This window comes from Zootoca vivipara, chromosome 2, assembly GCF_965207765.1.
Source record: "Zootoca vivipara chromosome 2, rZooViv2.hap1.1, whole genome shotgun sequence".
In the NCBI taxonomy this organism is placed as follows: Eukaryota; Metazoa; Chordata; class Lepidosauria; order Squamata; family Lacertidae; genus Zootoca; species Zootoca vivipara.
The window spans coordinates 107,195,050-107,204,647 of record NC_142584.1 but is presented as its reverse complement, the minus strand read 5'-3'; positions in this window follow the sequence as shown (position 1 = coordinate 107,204,647).

Sequence of the window (9,598 nt, the reverse complement as noted above, 5' to 3'; positions counted from 1 at the left end):
ACAGTGAATGAAACCCCCCAAACCTCAGGCTTTTATATACATTACTAGCTGGCCCTGCCACGCGTTGCCGTGGCTAATCCCTGTGACTGCCACCACCCTCTCACCTCAATCGATCAAGTGGTTAGTTGAACATTGGAGATGAAGGAACATACCCAGTTTACATTTATACACACACACACACACACACACACACACACACACACACACACACAATGAGTCCCATCTGATTGGCTGATTCTGCTTCCCTCCTGGAGCCTGACTGGTCTTTTCCTGCAGGCCAATCAGTTGTTGCATTCTATGATCCTACCAGCCTAATAGGCTGATTAACTTCTTTCTGGAGCCTGATTGGTCTTCTCCTGCAAGTTGTTGCATTCTAGGATCCCACTTGCCTATTGCTCTAGGATCCAAGCTTAGTTCATTACACCAAGCATGCCTTACTCTTGGCATGTTTCTCCCTTTCGTCCTGGAGGAAAGTTGGGATATAAATAAAATAACAAATAATAAAATCATCCTGAAGTGGCTCATCTCAAGCCCGGGGGACAAAAAACATTAAGGAGATGAGGCAACCACCAATAAAAATTGTCACTTGTCAAGCATACAGTTGGAAGTGTAATCTGACTCTCACCCAAGTTCCAATGTCCTTCCAGAGATGACTCTCACTCAAGGAGGAGTTGAACAGCAAACACTCCTCCCTGGTACTGCTTCCTCTCACCAAGCAGTGTCCTCAGGCAATGATAAAAGATCAAAGGGTAAGAGATTAAACACCCCCACCCTCTCCTCATCCTGAACTAGACCTTCACGTGCCTGCTATACAGTGGTACCTCTGGTTACAAACGCTTCTGGTTAGGAATGCTTCAGGTTACGAACTCCGCTAACCCAGAAGTAGCTTCTCCTGGTTGCGAACTTTGCCCCAGGATGCGAACGGAAATCACGGGCCAGAGGTGCGCACGCAGAAGGAAGCCCCATAAGCGAAAGCGCGCCTCAGGATAAGAACGGTTTCAGCTTAAGAATGGACCTCTGGAACGAATTAAATTCGTAACCAGAGGTACCACTGTATAGTCTTTTTAAAACATGCACACATTTGCACAATTGATAATGGTTATGGTGCTACTGTACATCTAAGCTCTGTGTGCATGGAATGGTAGCAGCTCAAGCTTTATTATGAATGGTTTTTTTTCCACATTTTCATAGAAACACAGAGTTGTAGAGTTGGAAGGAACCCAGTTCAACCCCTTGCAATGCAGGAATCTTGACTAAAACATCCAAGACTTGAATATTATAGGGGGGGACAGGTAAGCCCCGCCCCACATAATTGATCACATGATATGGCATATGCACACCATTTGAATGGCAATGCCCATTAACTTTGTGGGGGCAGCCCCCTCAAATATTTTATTGGGGGGGACAGAAGGGTGATTTCAGAACCACTGGCAATAATCTTTGATAATTCCTGGAGAACAGGCGAAGTTCCAGCAGACAGGAGGAGGGCAAATGTTGTCCCTATTTTCAAAAAGGGGGAAAGAGAGGACCCAAACAATTACCGCCCAGTCAGCCTGACATCAATACCAGGAAAGATTCTAGAGCAGATCATTAAGCAAACGGTCTGTGAGCACCTAGAAAGGAATGCTGTGATCACTAAAAGTCAGCATGGGTTTCTGAAAAATAAGTCATGTCAGACTAATCTGATCTCATTTTTTGACAGAATCACAAGCCTGGTAGATGAAGGGAATGCTGTGGATGTAGCCTATCTTGATTTCAGCAAGGCCTTTGACAAGGTGCCCCATGATATTCTTGTAAAGAAGCTGGTAAAATGCGGGCTAGACAATGCTACCATTCAGTGGATTTGTAACTGGCTTACTGACCGAACCCAAAGGGTGCTCATCAATGGCTCCTCCTCATCCTGGAGAGTAGTGACTAGTGGGGTGCCACAGGGTTCAGTCTTGGGCCCAGTCTTATTCAACATCTTTATCAATGACTTGGATGATGGGCTTGAGGGCATCCTGAGCAAGTTTGCAGACGACACCAAATTGGGAGCGGTGGCTAATACCCCAGAGGACAGGATCACACTTCAAAATGACCTTAACAGATTAGACAACTGGGCCAAAGCAAACAAGATGAATTTTAACAAGGAGAAATGTAAGGTACTACACTTGGGCAAAAAAAAAATGAAAGGCACAAATACAGGATGGGAGACACCTGGCTTGAGAGCAGTACATGTGAAAAGGACCTAGGAGTCTTGGTAGACCACAGACTTGACATGAGTCAGCAGTGTGATGCAGCAGCTAAGAAAGCCAATGCAATTCTGGGCTGCATCAATAGGAGTATAGCATCTAGATCTAGGGAAGTAATAGTACCACTGTATTCTGCTCTGGTCAGACCTCACCTGGAGTACTGTGTCCAGTTCTGGGCACCACAGTTCAAGAAGGATACTGACAAGCTGGAACGTGTCCAGAAGAGGGCAACCAAAATGGTCAAAGGCCTGGAAACGATGCCTTATGAGGAACGGCTTAGGGAGCTGGGTATGTTTAGCCTGGAGAAGAGAAGGTTAAGGGGTGATATGATAGCCATGTTCAAATATATGAAAGGATGTCATATGGAGGAGGGAGAAAGATTGTTTTCTGCTGCTCCAGAGAAGCGGACATGGAGCAATGGATTCAAACTTCAAGAAAGAAGATTCCACCTAAACATTAGGAAGAACTTCCTGACAGTAAGAGCTGTTCGGCAGTGGAATTTGCTGCCAAGGAGTGTGGTGGAGTCTCCTTCTTTGGAGGTCTTTAAGCAGAGGCTTGACAGCCATATGTCAAGAATGCTTTGGTGGTGTTTCCTGCTTGGCAGGGGGTTGGACTGGATGGCCCTTGTGGTCTCTTCCAACTCTATGATTCTATGATTCTAAGGGACCTCAGCCCCTAGGAGTTGGCTCCTATGTCCATGATAGATGGCAATCACCCTTTGCTTAAAAACCTCCAATGAAGGCAGTGCAGGATTTACGTGTAAGCTAAACAAGCTATAGCTTAGGGCCCCTCTCTCTTGTGGCCCTCCAAAAAAAACTAAAGAAAAAAACCTGGATGTACATTTCCAAAATATAAGATAAAAAACAAATGAAATAAATCCTACATACAGCAACAGTGTTTTGTGTTATGTATGGACCTATTAGGTACATAAATTACCATATAGCATATATTCAACACAAAAAACAGTGACAATTTGTTGTTGACAAGGGACAGATGGATATATAAAGGGCCCCATTACCTTCTGTAGCTTAGGGCCTCATCAAACCAAAATCCGGCCCTGGATGAAGGAGAGTCGTCTACCACCTTTCGAGGGAGTCCGTCCCACTGTCAAACAATTCTTACTGTCAGAAAGTTTTTCCTAATGTTTCATCAGAATCTACCCCTCCAATGCAGGAGAAAGCAAGCTTTCTCCCTCTTCCATGGGACAGCCCTTGAGACATTTGAAGACGGCTATCCTAGCTCCTCTCACTCTCCTCTTTTCCAGGCCAAACATGCCCTGCTCCTTCAACCGTTCCTCACAAGGCTTGGTTTCCAGACCCTTCATCATCTTGGTCGCCCTCCTCTACATGTGTTCCAGCTTGCAAACATGCTTCTTAAATTGTGGCACCTAGAACTGGACACAGTACTCCAGGTGTGGTCTGCCCAAGGCATAATAGAGCAGTACAGTCACACCTCGATTTAAGTACGCTTCGGTTTGAGTACTTTCAGTTTAAGTACTCCGCGGACCCGTCTGGCATGGATTAATCCACTTTCCATTACTTTCAATGGGAAAGTTCACTTCAGGTTAAGTACATTTCAGGTTAAGTACGGACTTCCAGAACCAATTACACTCATAATTCGGGTTAAGTATGCTTCGGATGAGTGCTCAGACTCCTGGGCTCTCACTTGTGGGGTGCCTCAGGGTTCTGTCCTCTCCCCCATGCTTTTTAACATCTATATGCAGCCGCTGGGAGAGATCATCAGGGGGTTTGGGCTGGCTGTTCATCCAACTCTACCTTGGGATGACACCCAACTCTACCTCTCTTTCAAATCAGAACAAGTGAAGGCGGTGAAAGTCCTGTGTGAGTGTCTGGAGGCGGTTGGAGGTTGGATGGTGGCTAACAGATTGAGGTTGAATCCTGACAAGACAGAACTACAGTACTGTTTGTGGGGGACAGGAGGCGGGCAGGTGTGGGGGACTCCCTGGTCCTGAATGAGGTAACTGTACCCCTGAAGGACCAGGTGCGCAGCCTGGGAGTCATTTTGAACTCACAGCTGTCCATGGAGGCGCAGGTTAATTCTGTATCCAGGGCAGCTGTTTATTAGCTCCATCTGGTACGCAGGCTGAGACCCTACTGCCCGCGGACTGTCTCGCCAGAGTGGTGCATGCTCTAGTTATCTCTCGCTTGGACTACTGCAATGCGCTCTATGTGGGGCTAGCTTTGAAGGTGACCCGGAAACTGCAATTAATCCAGAATGCGGCAGCTAGACTGGTGACTGGGAGCAGCCGTTGAGACCACATAACACCGGTCTAGAAAGACCTTCATTGGCTCCCAGTACATTTCCGAGCACAATTCAAAGAGTTGGTGCTGACCTTTAAAGCCCTAAACGGCCATGGTCAAGTATACCTGAAAGAGCATCTCCACCTCCATTGTTCAGCCCGGACACTGAGGTCCAGTGCTGAGGGCCTTCTGGCGGTTCCCTCGCTGTGAGAAGCCAAGTTACAGGGAACCAGGCAGAGGGCCTTCTCGATAGTGGCACCCGCCCTGTGGAATGCCCTCCCACCAGATGTCAAAAAGAAAAATAACTACCAGACTTTTAGAGGACATCTGAAGGCAGCCTTGTTTAGGGAAGCTTTTAATCTTTAAGAAATTAGTGTATTCTAACATTTCTGTTGGAAGCCGCCCAGATGGGCGGGGTATAAATAAATTATTATTATTATTATTATTATTATTATTATTATTATTATTATTAGATCCAGCGCCGAGGGCCTTCTGGCGGTTCCCTCACTGAGAGAAGCAAAGCTACAGAGAACCAGGCAGAGGGCCTTCTCGGTAGTGGCGCCCGGCCTGTGGAACGCCCTCCCATCGGAGGTCAAGGAGATAAACAACTACCTGACTGTTAGAAAACACCTAAAGGCAGCCCTGTTTAGGGAAGTTTTTAATCTGTGATATTTTAATGTATTTTGGTATTTGTTGGAAGCCACCCAGAGTGGCCGGGTATAGATAATAATGAATTATTATAATTATAATTATTATTATTATTATTATTATTATTATTATTATTATTATTCAGGTTGAGTACTCTGTGGACCCGTCTGGAATGGATTAATCCACTTTCCATTACTTTCAATGGGAAAGTTCGCTTCGGGTTAAGTACGCTTCAGGTTAAGTACAGACTTCCGCAACCAACTGTGTACTTAAACCGAGGTATCACTGTACTATTTTGGGGCCTTCTGAGTGTCTCGTCCGAGAGGAAGGGAGAGTGCTCTTCTGCTTGGGCCCTGCTTGCAGGTTTCCCACAGGCACTGGCGGAGAAACACGGGTGAGGAGGGAGCAGGCCGCCCCTGGCACCACTATTCCAATAGGGTCCCACCACGGCGGCCCCCTCCCGGATGTGCGACATGCACACCAGGCAGGCGCCACGCCCCCAGAATGCACACCACGCCCCTGCCTCCCCCAACGATCACTGCACAGGAGGCAAGAGGCAAGCGGTGCCCCTCCCCGACAATCACCATGTGAGCGGCAGGAGCTAGCCCCGCCCCCGTACTGCTCCGGCTATCAGAGCAGGTAGCTCCGCCTCTGCCCACAAGCATCTGGTTGGCCACTGTGAGAACAGGAAGCTGGACGAGATGGACCATTGGCTTGTCCTGTCAGGCTGTTCTTACATGAATTATAGTAGTTGTCACCATCATAATTTCACTTCTCCTTTATACAGCTGCCAGTATTTTTGGAGTCACTTGGGGAGTGTGGCTATGCACTTGTGGTTTGTGTGTGTGTGGGGGGGGGTGTTATGTGGCTGCCCTGACAAGCTCCTGCCTGTCAGGATGTATCACTGCAGACCAGGCAGAAACTCTCATCAAAATCCCCGGAGACAAGAGGAAAGGACCTAACAGATTGATTTCGTGCGATACATGATGAAAGCAGTTTTCTATAAATAAAACCCATGTGGCATTTAGTTTAAACAAGTAGTTTGTTCCAGGGCAGGAGTGTCTAAATTCTAGCCTGGATTCGGCCGAGAGAAGGCAATTGTTAAAAAAAATGATGATAATAATCAAATAATGTTTTTAATGATGTGTTTGCTGCCCTCGGCTCTCTTGGGAGGAAGGGCACAATGTCAATTAGATGAATAAGAAATGGGAGGATATTGAAGGGGCGAATTTAACAGCAACTGTGCAAAGGGTGTGGCAGATAGCCCTGATACAGAAACCTTGCCTGTAAGCCAAGAATAGCTGGAGGAAGCAAACATGTGAAGAGACATGATTGCAAAAGACTGATAAGAGCTGAATTGCCTCTATGCATGCTTCAGGCAACAAAGTCCCTAGCAAAGTCCCTAGCACAGCAGTTCTCAAACGGTTTGCCATGCCACACTAGTGTGGCAGGAGATGATGGCAAATGTTGCAGGAAGATTCAAGGACAAAGAAACATTTAAACATTTAAACAAAGAAACATTTAAACATTTCAGTGTAGTATAATGTAGCATAGCATAGCATAGCATAGCATAGCATAGCATAGCATAGCATAGCATAGTACTGTATAGAAGAGAGCACAAAATATGGTCTGAAGCTCAACATAAAAAAAACCCAAGATCATGGCCACTGGTCCCATCACCTCCTGGCAAATAGAAGGGGAAGAAATGGAGGCAGTGAGAGATTTTACTTTCTTGGGCTCCATGATCACTGCAGATGGTGACAGCAGTCACGAAATTAAAAGACGCCTCACGCCTGCTTCTTGGGAGAAAAGCAATGACAAAGCTAGACAGCATCTTAAAAAGCAGAGACATCACCTTGCCGACAAAGGTCTATATGGTTTTCCCAGTAGTGATGTATGGAAGTGAGAGCTGGACCATAAAGAAGGCTGATTGCCGAAGAATTGATGCTTTTGGATTATGGTGCTGGAGGAGACTCTTGAGAGTCCCATGGACTGCAAGAAGATCAAACCTATCGATTCTGAAGGAAATCAGCCCTGAGTGCTCACTGGAAGGACAGATCGTGAAGCTGAGGCTCCAATACTTTGGCCACCTCATGAGAAGAGAAGACTCCCTGGAAAAGACCCTGATGTTGGGAAAGATTGAGGGCACTAGGAGAAGGGATGACAGAGGACGAGATGGTTGGACAGCGTTCTCGAAGCTACCAACATGAGTCTGACCAAACTGCGGGAGGCAGTGGAAGACAGGAGTGCCTGGCGTGCTATGGTCCATGGGGTCACGAAGAGTCGGACACGACTAAATGACTAAACAACAAGTATAGTATAGTATAGTATAGTATGGTATAGTATAGTATAGTATAGTATAGTATAGTATAGTATAGTATAGTATAGTATAGTATAGTATAGTATAGTATAGTATAGTATAGTATAGTAGGCCTATAGCTCTCATACTTAGTATAGAATACATCTCATGCTTATACATATGTAAAAGGTACATATGTAAAAGGTTTATTTATAACTAGCTGACCCGGCCACGCGTTGCTGTGGTTCCTTCCTGTGATCCACCCACCCACCCTGTCACGATCCATGACGTATCCTGCCCCTCCTCCCTCCACCCCGGCTCATCCCTGTGTTTCCGTAGGATACCCTTCCCTTTGTTGTCCCTGGGGAGTGTTGGCCCCTCCCCCTTGTATCTCCATACCTTGGCCCCCACCCTCGAAAAGGAACTGTTAGGTTCTGGGTTCTATTTCCCAGAATGCACTTTTGTCTGAACCCTCTGTTGTTCCTGGGGAGTGTTGGCCCCTACCCCTGGTATCTTCCTACATTGGCCCCCATCCTTGGAGAAGGAGCTGTCAGTTTCTGGGTTCCATTTCCCAGTATTTACTTTTGTCTGAGCCCTCTGTTGTCCCCTCCCCCCTGTATCTCCATACATTGGCCCCTGCACACGCATCGTGAACATTTCTATATATTTAGATTAAGGATCGGGGGTGATGATGTGCCCTGGGACCCAGAGAACTACTTAAAAAATCCCAATCCGGGGAGGGGGGGTCAAATAGTAAAGCCCCATAGCCCCGTAGCAACAGACAGGCCCAGACAGAAGGAGGGGGGTCATATGGGGCACTTGGTGTGGGCCTCCGAATCTAAAGGGGGCCTCAGTCAGCATATTCACAATCAGTAAAATTAAAAAAGTAACAAAAGGGTTAAAAGCAGGGTCACATTATCTACCTGGCCCGGGCCCTGTAAGGGCCTGGCAACGGAAGGCGCGTTCTGAAGTACCCGAGTTGTTCAGTTCCATAAAAATGTTCGGGTTTTTGCTAAATTAGTAGTATGAGAAACCATCAGATTGCTTCTTCACACAATCAGCTCTAGGACAAGCAATTAACACTGGGCAGAAAGCCAAGGTCTGCTTCTGCCTTAGTAACTGAGTTTTCATCGGTTGAGATCAGCACGGAGACCTGTTATCAGAAAAAGCTAGCACAGTGTGTGGTGTGGTGAGTGTAGGAGGAAAAGTGCTGTATCGGTTGAGAGAGAGAGACAGAGAGGAAAGGATTTATTTTACTTTGTGTTTTGAGTTCTAAACTTTGTACATAGAAACTCTGGCTTTTCTTTTCTTTTAATAAATCCTGTATATAGTTTATTCTGCGTCCAGACGTCTAGTCATTTCAGTTACCGCCAGAAGCTTCCGGAAAAACCTGTGCAAACTCTGCTGTGTTCAGGCTGAAGTTACACCTGACACTTAAAAACTCTAAGAAAAAAAACCCAGGAAGTGGCAAGGGGAAGGTAGGGAATTGTAAATGGGGTGGGGTGTGTGCACTGCAAATATCTGAGGACTTAAACTGGGGAGAGAAAGTGAATGGTTGTTTTTTTTATTTTAAAAAAAAACACAGAGGCTTACAATCAGTTGTTTCTCCTAAAATAAGACATACCCATAAAATAAGTCATATTTATTTTTGTCTTGTGGATTTTTTGGGGGTAGTGGTGCTAAATTGTAAAGTAAAAACCCCTTGCAGTGTAGGGGCCTACATAAATCAAAGGCCGTGCTGCAGCCTGTGGCAACCCCCGCCCCAGGCAGGCCCCGACCTCCACTTGGCAATGTTGGTTCTTTGGTGGGGGTTTTTTTGGGTGGGGGTAGTGCTGCTAAATGGTAAGGTAAAACCCCTTGCCATGCAGGGGCCTACATAAATCAAAGGCCGTGCTGCTTCCTGTGGCACCCCCCCCCCCAGGCAGGCCCCGACCTCCACTTGGCAATGTTGGTTCTTTGGTGGGGGTTTTTTTGGGGGGTAGTGGTACTAAATGGTAAAGTAAAAACCCCTTGCCGTGCCCCCAAGTGAATTGCTGTGGGTCCCCCCCCGGGCCTGTCAGGGGCCTAAAACAAATGCCTAGATAATGGCCGCCTTGGTGTGTTTCAGTTGCTTGGTTGATGATGATGTCATTTGGTTTGTGGGTGTGGCTTAGATTTCA